This window comes from Podarcis melisellensis, assembly GCF_964234715.1.
Source record: "Podarcis melisellensis genome assembly, chromosome: 13".
NCBI classification, from domain to species: Eukaryota; Metazoa; Chordata; class Lepidosauria; order Squamata; family Lacertidae; genus Podarcis; species Podarcis melisellensis.
Window position 1 is genome coordinate 3645111 of NC_138545.1, and position 12452 is coordinate 3657562.

Consider the following 12452-nt stretch of genomic DNA (forward strand, 5'->3'; position numbering starts at 1 on the left):
GTAATAAATAGGAAATCAAATAACCACACATCACATTTGGGTCCCAATTTAGCCTCATACCTATGGAACTACCTTTCCCCTCCCCTGCAGATTAGCCAGGCGTACAAACCTGAAGCCTCACCCCCGGTTCCCAAATGAGGGAATTCTGCAAGAAAAGGATGAAGGTGGGAGGTAACTGGGCTTCAAATATTGTGAAATGGGAATTGTAACCTGTCCAAGATTTTACTAGTCCAGCTGGAGTGTATGTATATGTTCAACACATTTGCTTTTTCAGTTATTTAGCACTGCGGCTACTACGTACACCACTGAATTTTTGGTATTAGGTTTATTGTTTGGAAATGGGTATTATATTGATTTGAATTTATTGTCCATCATTTTCTTAGATGGCTGTTACAGGGAGTTTTTTAAAAAAATGCATGGAGAATATGCATTGATGTTAGGATTGACGTTATATGCTCAAACCGCCTTGCTCTGGTGTGCAACCTGGTCACTGAATTGTGCACCAGCTGATGTTTCCAAACCATCTTCAGAGGTAACCCTATGTATAATGAAGACATTGCAGTAATCTGACCTAAATGATACCAGAGCATAGACAACAAAGTTAGACTAACCCAGTCCAGATAGGGGTGTGGCTGGGCCACCAGCCGTAGTGGATGGAAGGCATTCTGTGCCACCAGAGGATCAAATGACAGCAAAGGATCTAGAAGGACCCCCAAGCTGCATACTTGCTCCTTCAGAGAGAGTGTAACCCCCCTCAAGAGCAGGCCACCTCCCATCCATCCAGTCTAGGAAACAGCCCCCTAATAGTACCTCAGTCTGGATTGAGCTTCAGTTTATTGGCTCTCCTCCAGTCCATTACTGAGGCAAGACATCAGTCCAGCACATCCACTCCCACACCTGCAGCTGTAAAGGAGAAGCAGAGCTGTGTGTCTGCAGAATATTTCTGGCAACGTACTCCAAAACTCTGGAGGACTCCACTCAGCAGTTTCATGTAGATGTTAAATAGCTTGTGGGATAAGATTAAACCGTGAGGAATCCCACATTGAAGGCTTCACAGGGTCAAAGAGCCCTCCTCAAGCATCACTCTCTGGAAATGACCATCCAAGTAGGACCAGAACTGCTGCAAAGCAGTGCTGCCCATCCCCAACTCAGACAGCCAGTCCAGAAGGCTACTATGATCAATGCTGAAAGCTGCTGAGAGGTTGAGGAGAATTAAGAGGGACACAATTCCCCTGTCTCTCTCCTGATGTAAGTCATCTTTCAGAGCGACCAAAGCAGTTTCTGTACCAAAACCGGGCCCGAACTCTGATTAAAATGGATCTAGAAAACCAGCTTCCTCCGAGAGCACCTGGCTGAGGTTTGCAACCAGCCACTGAAGAACCTTGCCCAAGAAGGGGAGAATGGCAAGTGACCGGTAATTACTTGGATTTTCCAAACCCAAGGAAGGTTTCTTAAGGAGTGGTTTAACCATTGCCTCCTTCAGGCAGGCAGGGACCATTATCTCTCACAAGGAGGCATTAACCACCTCCCTGGCCCAGCTCTCCCCTCTCTGCTAGTTTTTATCAGCCAAGAGGGGCAAAAGCCAGAGTGCAAGCAGTCACCCTGACTGATCCAAGCGCGTTGTCTAGATCCTCAAGCCTTACAAACTGAAACTCATCTAACAGAACAGAACAAGATAGTACTCTGGACACCCCTATTTAAACTCACCCTGTCAGTCTTAAAGCAGCTAATGAAATGCCTGGTTTTATTTGAGGTGTTCAGATGAGTGTTTCCAGCTCCCCTTCCCCACCCCCCCCATTTTAAAATTGTTTATGCAGAGAACTGATATCACTGTGTATTGTGGGTTCATGTACTTTAATAATGTGTCAGGTGCTAAGGGAGTTCATAGATGAGCAAAGCAGGGTGTTGAAAATGTTAGAACACATCATTTAAAAGAAAAAAACCCGAACAAGCAGCAAAGCATTTTCACCACTATTTGCCCCTTGCTCCTTCCTATCAAGCAACCCCCTCCTTCTCAAACAGCCAGCTGCCCTTGCCTGCAGATAAAACCTTGCAGACAACGCCTTGGCCAGTTTAATCAGAAATATTCGCATCCACAATAGGATTAGAACAGCAGATGCCACCGAAAGGAGAAAAAAGAGACAATGTGTGTGTGTAAGACAGCAAAATTTAATGCTAACTGGACAAGTGCCAAGTGCCAATGTAAATTCTCCTTACTCTATTTTCTTATTGCCTACCAATCTTTAGTAATTTTTTTTTCTTTTTCAAATAGAAGATTATTGTGTTCTTATCTTTTTAGTATTTTCCATTATGGAGAAGAGAAGTAGCTTCCTCAAACAATCACCTATCTTTGGAAAACCAAAAGTGCTTCTTGTACATTCACACACACATTCAAATTCCGATGAAAATAATTAAAATCCCATTTCCCCCCTCAAAGTGAACATATGAAGACTGAATCAGGCCAACTGGTCCAGCCAGCTCAATATTCTCTACTCTGACTAGCAGTTCATAAAATCATGAAGGCACCCCAAGGGTCATCTAGTCCAACATCCTGCTATGCAAGAATCTCAACTAAAGCATCCATGACAGATGGCCATCCAACCTCTGCTTAAAAACTTCCAAGGAAGGAGAGTTCACAACCTCCTGAGGGAGTCAAAACAGCTCTTACCATCAGAAAGTTCACCTAACAGTTACCTTGTACAACCCACATTTTACAAGCTTCCTCGCAAGAATATCATGGTGGACTATGTTGAAAGCCTTACTTAAGTCAAGATAAACTATGTCCACAGATAAACCCCTGATCACAAAGCTTGTAACTCCATCAAAAAAAGGAAAAAAGAAATGAGATTTGTCTGGCATGACTTGTTTTTGAGAAACCCACGCTGGCTCTTAGTAAAGACCTTTCCTGGTATCAAAGTCAAGCTCATTGGTTGCTAGTTACCTGGGTCTTCTTTTTCCCTCTTTTTGAAGATGGAGACAACATTTGCATGTCTCCAGTCTGCAGGGACCTCCCCTGTTCTCGAAGAATTGATTACATCTGCAAGCTTCATTAATACCCTTGGGTGCAGCTCATCAGGCCTGGAGATATGAATTAATTTAAAATAGCTACGTGTTCCCTTACCACCTCTTTTCCTATCTTGGGCTGCAGTTCCCTCCTCTTACATCATTTAATCTGTTATCACCAGGTTGGGCATTGGTTTCCTTTTGGGTAAAAATAAAGGCAAAGTAGGTGTTGAACAGCTCTGCTTTTCCACATTTCTCCATCTTCTCCACTTAGGGAACTTACCATTTGCTTGTTCCTCCTCTTGCTTTGAACATAGCCAAAGAAACCTTTTATTATTATTTTTAATCTCTCTTGCAAGTCTGAGCTCATTCTGAGCTTTAGCCCGCCTGACATTCACCCTGCAACTGTTGGCTACTCATGTATACTCCTCCTTTGTGATTTCCCCTTTCTTCCATTTCTTATACATGCCCTTCTCAGCTCATCTGTAAGCTCCTTATACAGCCACACTGGTTTCTTTAGATGCCTCCCACTTTTCTTTCTTGTTGGAACTGTATGCATTTGGGCCTTCAATATTTCACCCTTAATAAACTCTCATCCATCTTGTACTCCCTTATCTTTGAGAATTTCTGACCATGGGATCTCACCCAGTATCTCCTTAAACTCTTTGAAATTGGCTTTTTTAAAGTCCAGAGTGCATGTCTGACTACAGTCAGCTTTCCCTTGCTTCTGTACCTTGAAACCCAGGAGAACATGACCACATCCTTCCAAGTTTCTGAGTACTTCCACTTTGTCAATCAGTTCCTCTCTGTTGGTGAAGACCAGGTTCAAGACAGATGGTCCCCTTGTTGCTTCTTCCACCTTCTGGGAAATGAAATTGTCAGCAAGGCAATGGAGGAATTTGTTGGACCTTACATTCTTGGCAGAGTTTGAGTTCCACCAGATATCAGGGAAGCTGAAGTCTCCCATGAGTGCTGTATCCCTCCTTTTAGAATGTTTGGTAATCTTCTCTAGGAGGGTGTCATCCAAGTCTTCAGTTTGGCTTGGTGGTCTATAGAGACACCCACAGCAAGGTCACTGTTGCTGTTCTCTCCTACAGTTTTGACCCATATACTCTTAATCTGCCTTCCATGCTCCAGGTCATGGATTTCTTCACAAGTGTACACATCCTTTACATATGATCCTCCTTCCTCCCTGCTTCGTCTGTTCCTTTTGAACAGATTATACCCCTCAATTCCTACATTCCAGTCATGAGTCTCATCCCACCAGGTTTCAGCAATGCCTACCAGGCCATATTTGCCATCCTGTATTAAAAGCTCCAATTCATCTTGCTTGTTTCCCATACTCTGTGCATTTGTATAGAGACAACTGAAACCATGAGTCATTTCCTCTAGCTGCTTCCTTCTTGTAGTTTCTTGCCATTTAGCGGGTTTCTGGAGCACCACCTCACTTTCCTCTTCACTAATGAAGCTATATCCCCAGTACCAGGTGTTCTTCTGCTGTCTGTAATGTTGTTTCCTTCCCCATCAGCATCTAGTTTAAAATTCTCCTGATCAGGGTCACAAGACTCTTAGCAAACACATTCTTGCCAACTGCTGTGAGCTGTAGCCCATCTTTTGCTTCCTTGAGGAAGGAGACCATGATCCAAGAAGCCAACCCCTTCCTGACACCACCACCAGCGCAGCCAGTGGTTTACTTCCAGTATTTTCCTCTCTCCTTGGGCCATGACTTTCAACAGTAAGGAGTGATGAAAAGATCACCTGTGCCCCAAGGCTCTTCAACTTCCTGCCCAGAGTCTCATAGTCCCTAGCTATATGTTGAAGGCTGTGTGGGGCAGTATTGTTTGTACCCACATGAATCAAAAGGAAGGCGTTGTGGTCAGTGGGCTTTATAAGACTGGCCAACTACGCTACCACATTGTGAATCTTTGGCACCTGGAAGGCAGGGTCTTAAAGGGAGAGGGTTAATCAGGGATCTTTTGAGTGCAAAGTTGGTGCTCTAACATGTAGGCCACTTTCACACCATACATTTAAAGCACTATGATACCGCTTCATTGCTTCCCCCAAAGAATTCTGGGAACTTTAGCTTGTTGTGGGTCCTGAGAGTTGTTAGGAGACCCCTATACCCACTCCCACAGCTACAATTGCAAGAGTCCCCTGCAGGGGGCATTGATTGTTGAATCACTTTGAAAATTGTAGCTTTGTGAGGGGGGGAACTCTCAGTACCATAGCAAATTACAGGTCCCAGAATGCTTTGGGACAAAGCTGTGACTGTTGAAAGTGGAATCATAGTGCTTTAAATGTATCATCTGAATGTGGTCAGCCTGTCCCCAAATCTGGGAATAGCATAACCCAATCACCCCACAGAGATGACAGAAAATCCCAAATCTTTCCTCTGATTCACATTCACTGTGGTTTAAGTATACAAACACACACACACACACACACACACACACGTTGTAACTGTGTGGTCCTTTACAGAAAATGATTTTTTTCAAAACTGGGGAGGGAAAGGGGCATGGAGACGGAGGTAGAATGGATGAAATAAGGGCTTTGCTGCTTGGCAGTGTGAAAGTCTTAATATATTCTTTCAAAAACATTTGAGGAGTGGGGACTCCCCATTCAGAATCATACATTTCAGCCTCTCCAAAGTGCCAGACTATATCTCCCTAATTAGAAGATTGTTAAAAGATGCAGCTGTCACATATAAAGACAAAGAGGTTCTTTCTGTGCGTGATGGCAGGACATACATATTGATTGAACGCCTGTGGGGTGATTTGGGAGGGGACATTGGTAGTGGTCCTTTGTCATTGAAGCATCTCAAAAAGAGCTTTTATAAACAGTGTGGATGAATCTGTCCGGCCAAGATGTCCTAGCAATGGTCCTGCAGGGGGCACCAGATGCCCAGTTTCAACAAGCTTCTGTCCTCCTGTGATGACAGATCAGACTACAAATTCACAGGGGTTCTTACAGGCCTGGAAAAGCAGTAAAGATTTCACTGGTGCCAACTGTCTCCTAGGCCAGCCTTCTGGCCTCTACAAGCTCAGCCCCTCTGTGCCCAAACCAGTTTGACCTTCTTTCATAGGAACATACTAGGCAGTTGCCTGATCCTGAGTCTCAGACCACAGAAACATTCACACCCTATATTTAAAGTGCTATGATACCACTTTAAATAGTCATGGCTTCTCCCAATGAATTCTGGGAGCTGCAGTTTGTTAAAGGTGCAGAAAGGTGTTAGGAGACCCCTTGTTTCTACAGAGCTACAATTCCCAGAGTTGCCTAGGAAGAGAGACTGCTAAACCATTCTGCAAATTGTAGCTCCGTGAGGGGAATCAGAAGGGGTGGTGGTCTCCTAACAACTCTCAGCATCTTTAACTAACTGCAGCTCCCACAATTGATTGGGGCAAGCCATGACTATGTAAAGTGGTATCATAGGGCTTTATATGTATGGTGTGAACGTGGCCCATTGTTGCTCATATATATTGTCTACACCAGGGGTAGGCAACCTAAGGCCGCGGGCCAGATGCGGCCCAATTGCCTTCTCAATCCGGCCCGCAGATGGTCCAGGAATCAGCGTGCTTTTACATGAGTAGAATGTGTCCTTTTATTTAAAATGCATCTCTGGGTTATTTGTGGGGCATAGGAATTCGTTCATTTCCCCCCACCCAATACAATCCAGCCCACCAAATGGTCTGAGGGACGGTGGACCGGCCCACAGCTGAAAGAGGTTGCTGACCCCTGGGTCTACACGGACAGGCAGCACCTGTTCAGGGTTCCAGGTAGGGGACAGTCAGGTACACTTGCCCCGGGCCTAAGAGGGCTAAGCCAGCCAGGGACCGGCTGCTTTTTTGTTTTAGTTTATAACTTTATTCTAACAAGACTCCTGCCCCAGGCTTCAGATGCGATCTGCATTGCCCTGGCTCCATATGAACAGTAGCTAAACATGCGTCAGTTGGTTGACACAATCTGACCTCTCAAGCCACAGAACATCCCATACACCAGGGGGTGCTATGTAGTAGAAATCAGGACAGAGTAGTGGTGCTGGAGTAATGGTAATTCCTGCGTGATTAGCACCCTCTAGTGGGCATCCTATGCCTTTCAAGAGCTTATCTCAGCATTGGTGATTCTAAGAAGATTCTACACACACACACACACACACACACACACACACACACACACACGCTTCATAAAGTTATCATTTGTAGTGCAGAATCAAGGAGGATCATAGCAGCTACTACCCTGATTTAAAAAACCCAAAGCCTATGCTCAGTCAGTAGAGCATGAGACTCTTAATCTCAGGTAGGGCTGCCATACGTCTGGATTTCAAAGGTGAAATTGACATCCAGGGGGAATTTCCAAAATTCCGCTTTGTCCTGGATCTTAGTCTTGGTTTTTACTTTCTGAAATATGGCAACCCTATCTCAAGGTCATGGGATCAAAACCCACTTTGGGCCAAATATTATTGCATTACAGGGGCTTGGACTAGACGACCCTGGTTGTCCTTTTCAACTCTACAATTCTATGATTACAGAACTGAGTCTAGACCCTATAAACAGGCTGTTTTCAGGGGAAGGAGTGAGGCCCTGATTAGGCCTTGGCCTTTATATTTCAGAAACTTTCGTCTCCCACATCACAGACTGATTTTCTTTTTTTCTATTACATTTTATTGTAATTTATATCCAGTGTTAGCCCCCTGAGCCCGGTCCTGGCCGGGGAGGGTGGGGTGGGGTATAAATAAAAATTATTATTATTATGTTTCCTGCTGTTTTATTCACTTTGCACCTTGCAGGGCAGTAGGAGAGAATGTGCAAAGAGTCTTCAGCTCATCAATGGGTAAATACTGCCAACTGTATACCAGGCTACAATTCCAAAACATCTTGAGGGCAACAAGTTGGGGAAGGGTGCTCCATAGCTATGGGATTTGGGCAACTGGGGTATTTAAATTAAGAGCAGGGAAAAGGGAGAATTAGCAACCTATTCACTCCTTCCAGTGTCCTTCCTCCCTGCAGCTGAAATGGCTGGACGTGGTCTGCGTGGGCTATGCTAAGATCATTAATCCTTGGTGTTAATCAGAGATTCTCCCCAGCTCTTTCCCTGTATAGATGAGAGAAGGCTACACCCCCCTCCTCCAGTTGAGTAGGCCACAGAGACACAGCTGTTTCTCCTGCATACACACACACACACACACACACACCAGACCCAAAGTACACTGTCCTGGTATCAAACACACAATCTGTCACACATTACAATTTAAAGGATCCTTTCTTCTATGTACAAACAGAGTCCCACAATAAGTACATAAGAAGAGCCTGGCTGCTGGAACAGGCCAACGGTCCAACTAATCCAGCATTCTGTTCTCACAGTGGCCAACTGGATGCCTGTGGGAAGTTTTCATTCAAGACCTGTGCAACAGCAACACTCTTCCCACTTGTGATCCTAAAATACTGGTATTCAAAGGTGTACTGCCTCCAACAGTGAAGGGAGGACACAGCCATCTTGGCTAGTAACCACTGTAGCCAGCATAACTTAATCAGCAATCACATTAGGGACGTAAGAAGAGCCAAAGGGGGACCCATCTAGTCCAGCATCCTTGTCTCACAGTGACCAACCAGATGCCCCAAAGGGAAGCCTGCAAGCAGGACCTGAGGGCAACAGCGGCACTCTCCCCACTTGTGATCCCCAGCAACTGGCATTCAGAGGCATACTGCATATCAAAGGAAGACAAAGCAACACAGAAAAACAAAAAACCCAACAGCTGTCAACATGTTGCATGAGCATCCCAAAACATTCAAATTCAGATTATAGGAAGATGCCTTATCCCAGGCGAAACAATTCCTCCATCTAGCCCAGTACTCTCTGCTCTGACCAGCAGTGGCTTCCCAGAATCTCAAGTAGTAAGACAGCCAGCATGGCATTGTGGTTAGAGTGTTCCAATCCCCACTCAGCCATGAAGCTCACCGGGTGACCTTGGGCCAGTCACATACGCTTAGCACAGCCTACTTCACAGGGTTGTTGCGAGGATACAATGGGGAGAACTATGGGGATTCACCTTGAGTTCCATGGAGGAAAGGTACTGGAGAAGAAGAACTCTCCCATTATTTGCCACCTGATTCTTTTAATGAGAAGTGCTGCTGGGATTGAACCTGAGGTCTTCTCTTGCATGCAAAACACTTGTTCTGCCATGGATGGTTTTCCCATAAGAATTCACAAAGACACATCCCCACAGATGATAACACTAGGCCCCAAGGGAGTGCATGTGCCTATTTGGGTCTCCGGCACCAAGTGTTGTTGAGTGGCTCACAAAGAGACACACTGAGGTTCAGAGACCTTAATGACTAGGCTTCAAGCTCAGCCTGATGAGGTAGGCCGGCCTTTGCTAGCCTGGTGCTCTCAAGATGTTTTGGACAACAATTCCCAACATCCCCAGTCAGCTGATAGGAGCTTATGTCCCAAACATCTGAAGGGCACCATGGTGGTGAAGTCTCAGGTAGGCTGTTAATAAAGTACTGTACATAATTTAAGGTCAAAGTCCCTTGACTTGACGTGAGGCGAGCCCTCTGGCCAAAGGTAACGGGGGGACGGCCGCATGGCAGAAGGGGATAAGCAAGCCCCCACGTGTCATGGTTCGGGTCAGCCTCGTCATCCGTGCAAGAGAGTCAGGTTAAGCTCGCCTGTCCTTGTTAGTGGATTTGGGATTAAAGCGAGAACATAAAACAGCATTTAAGCTGCATGGAAGGAAAACAATCCTGAGCTGGAAGCAAAAATGGAGGCGTTGATGTTTATTTGAAAACAGAAGTCCACTCTGGGCTCACGTGGGAGGACTTTGCAATGAGTCAGGCCCACAAAGGCCCTAACTCAGTTTGGCCTACACTGGAAGGCAGGTGTTTTCCAGGATTTCAGGCATGAGTTTTGCTCAGTGCTACCAGGAGATCCTGCCAGGGATTGAACCTTGCAAAGCAAGTGCCCTCCCATGAAGACACAGTCTCTCCCTGCCGGGTCTCCCTTAATGCAGATTTTATGAGCCTGTGCCCTTACAAACGTTCACAGATTACAGTTCTCACAATCCCTGACAAATGGCCATGCCGGATGGGGCTGATGGGAGTTGTAGTCCAACAACATCAGGAGTGCCACAAGTCCCTTGCCACTTAAATAAAAGAAGGGTCAGGAAAGTGTGTGGAAGGGCACACACATGAAACGCTGAACATTAATGGCCCTCCAGAGGAAACGAGAGAGACTCATACATGCACTATATGCAACAGGTCTAAATTCTAATGAGTAGGCAAGGCTTCCTCAACCTGGTGACATCCAGATGTTTTGGACTACAACTTCCATCAGTTGTGCTGGTTAGGGCTGATGGGAATTGTAGCACAAAATATCAGGCTGGCCTGATCATGCGGGAAGAGCCTCCTCAAGTGAACTGGGAACATATTGGGCACACACCCTCCATTAGCGTACTTTAAAATTGGGCAGGGGAATCTGTGGCCCTCTAGATATTGGAGGACTAGAACTCCCATAACCTCTGATCATTGGCCATGCTGACTGGGGCTGATGAAGTCCAACAATATTGAGGGGAGCACAGGGGAGGACAAGATACTGATGGGATTGTACATATACATAGGCATCAGATTTGAAAAGCAGCAGATCAGGTGTCCTTCAAAACCAAGTATGTAAAAAAGAAGGATAAAAGGTGGGTTATGTCATTTAACACTGGAGCATTCTGAACATTTTACAGAAGTGAAGCAAAATCTACCATCTGACAAAAAATTACTTTTGCGTTTTTAAAAGATGTCCCAGTCAGGAGGGTTAAAATATTTGCATATTATTGCAAACTATTATAATTCTAGTTAGAATGAGAAAAACTCAGTTACCCTTCCTCTGGAAGGCAAAAAAAAATTAAGCACCCATTATAAGAAGACAGAAGCCCTACAAACAAACAAAATATTCACACACACTCACCCCACTTGTATATAAACACTTTTATGATTATTATATATCATGTATTTGGGCATTCAGAAAATTTTCTTTCAAGCAAAAGCATACATGTACCACTTATTTGAAAAAAGCTCGTGCAGTTTTAAAAAGAAAGTTCAGAGAGAGGACTTTGAATATCCTCTGAAATGAGTAAGGAAAGGACAACAGAAAACAAATTGTTATTTGTATGTGATTAGTCTATCCATCACTTGAGACTATTCAGAATTTTTTTCTGAAAAAAAAAGAATCAACATTTTTCACATCTGGAAGGAAAGAATTAGCTTTGGAGCAAGGACTAAGGGAAGGGTGGGGAGCAGACACTTTATATCATCTATGCACTAGCATCTATCATAACTGTAACATTTGCACCATTCATGAGGACTAGAAAATTGAGTAACACTGGAAGCAAAACAGAGAGGTGATAAAAAGAGCTGAAACACTAGCAAGGAAAAAGGGACAACCCCTCCCCAATTAACACCATCCAAAAGCAACTGATTCTTATAGCAAATATTCATTAAAAAACCAAGAGCTTCTAACAGGATGTGAATAACAGCATTTACACTGTGAATGAATGGGGATTAATAATAAATATTAATGTAACGTATTAGACAGATAACAATAATTTAAAGGGTTTGAGTTACAGCACAGCATTTGCACCAAATGTCTACTGTAGGGGTTTCCCTTGACTTAGTCCAGAAAAAGACGTGTACATGAGCCAATGGGGAAACTGATGCATCCCATACCTATGGTTGTAAGGAAATTTAGTTTAGAGGGCTGTTTTGGTGAAAGGATTGGGGTGTAATGGAGGCTTGGGGGTCCCAAAGTTTCCATGTATCCTGTTCTATTGTTGGGGGGCAGTCATGGTAAGAGTAAACAGGTGATTCGAGCAGAAGGGATAAAATCCACTGTAACTCTCCCCCTCCCCAGACTTTTTCTCCAGGGGTAGGGTAAGAGAGATCATTGTGTTGTTACTGAGCAGGAGATTTTAAGACGTCATGATGGTTTGAATGGGGTGGGGAGAGGGAAGAGCTGTACCACTATGTTGGGAGCCTCCAACATTTTTTGGGGGGTGTCAGAGAATTTGGCAATATCCTTGAATGGGCGAGTACTATATTGGTGTAGGAGGGATGTGAAGGCCAAGGATTTGTAATATACGGAAGGGGACAAGACCAGAATTTGCTATTTTGGGGGGGTTGTACCCAAGGAGGAAACAGCAGAGCTTAGGGAGACAAATGGGGAGGGCAATCAGATGGTGTTTGGGTGTCAGAAGACAAACAGAGCAATACTCTGGAATTTGAGGGGGCCAAAGTGGCTGGGATATGGGGAAGATTGTGCCATTAATGATGTCAGGGGCTGCTGTTTTTTGGGGGGGGCACATGAAGCCTTGAATATTTGGGGTGGGGATGGGGTCAGCATTTGGATTTGTGCCTAGCAACAAACCCACCCACCCACCATCTCGCTACACAAACACACACAAACAC

General features: G+C 44.7%; 1 protein-coding gene across 7 annotated transcripts in view; it reads right to left on the reverse strand.

Annotated features, from left to right (window-relative positions):
* The window catches only part of DLG4 (discs large MAGUK scaffold protein 4), a 127934-nt gene that overhangs the window by 71308 nt on the left and 44174 nt on the right, over window positions 1-12452 (reverse strand). The gene's annotated exons all lie outside the window — the stretch shown is intronic.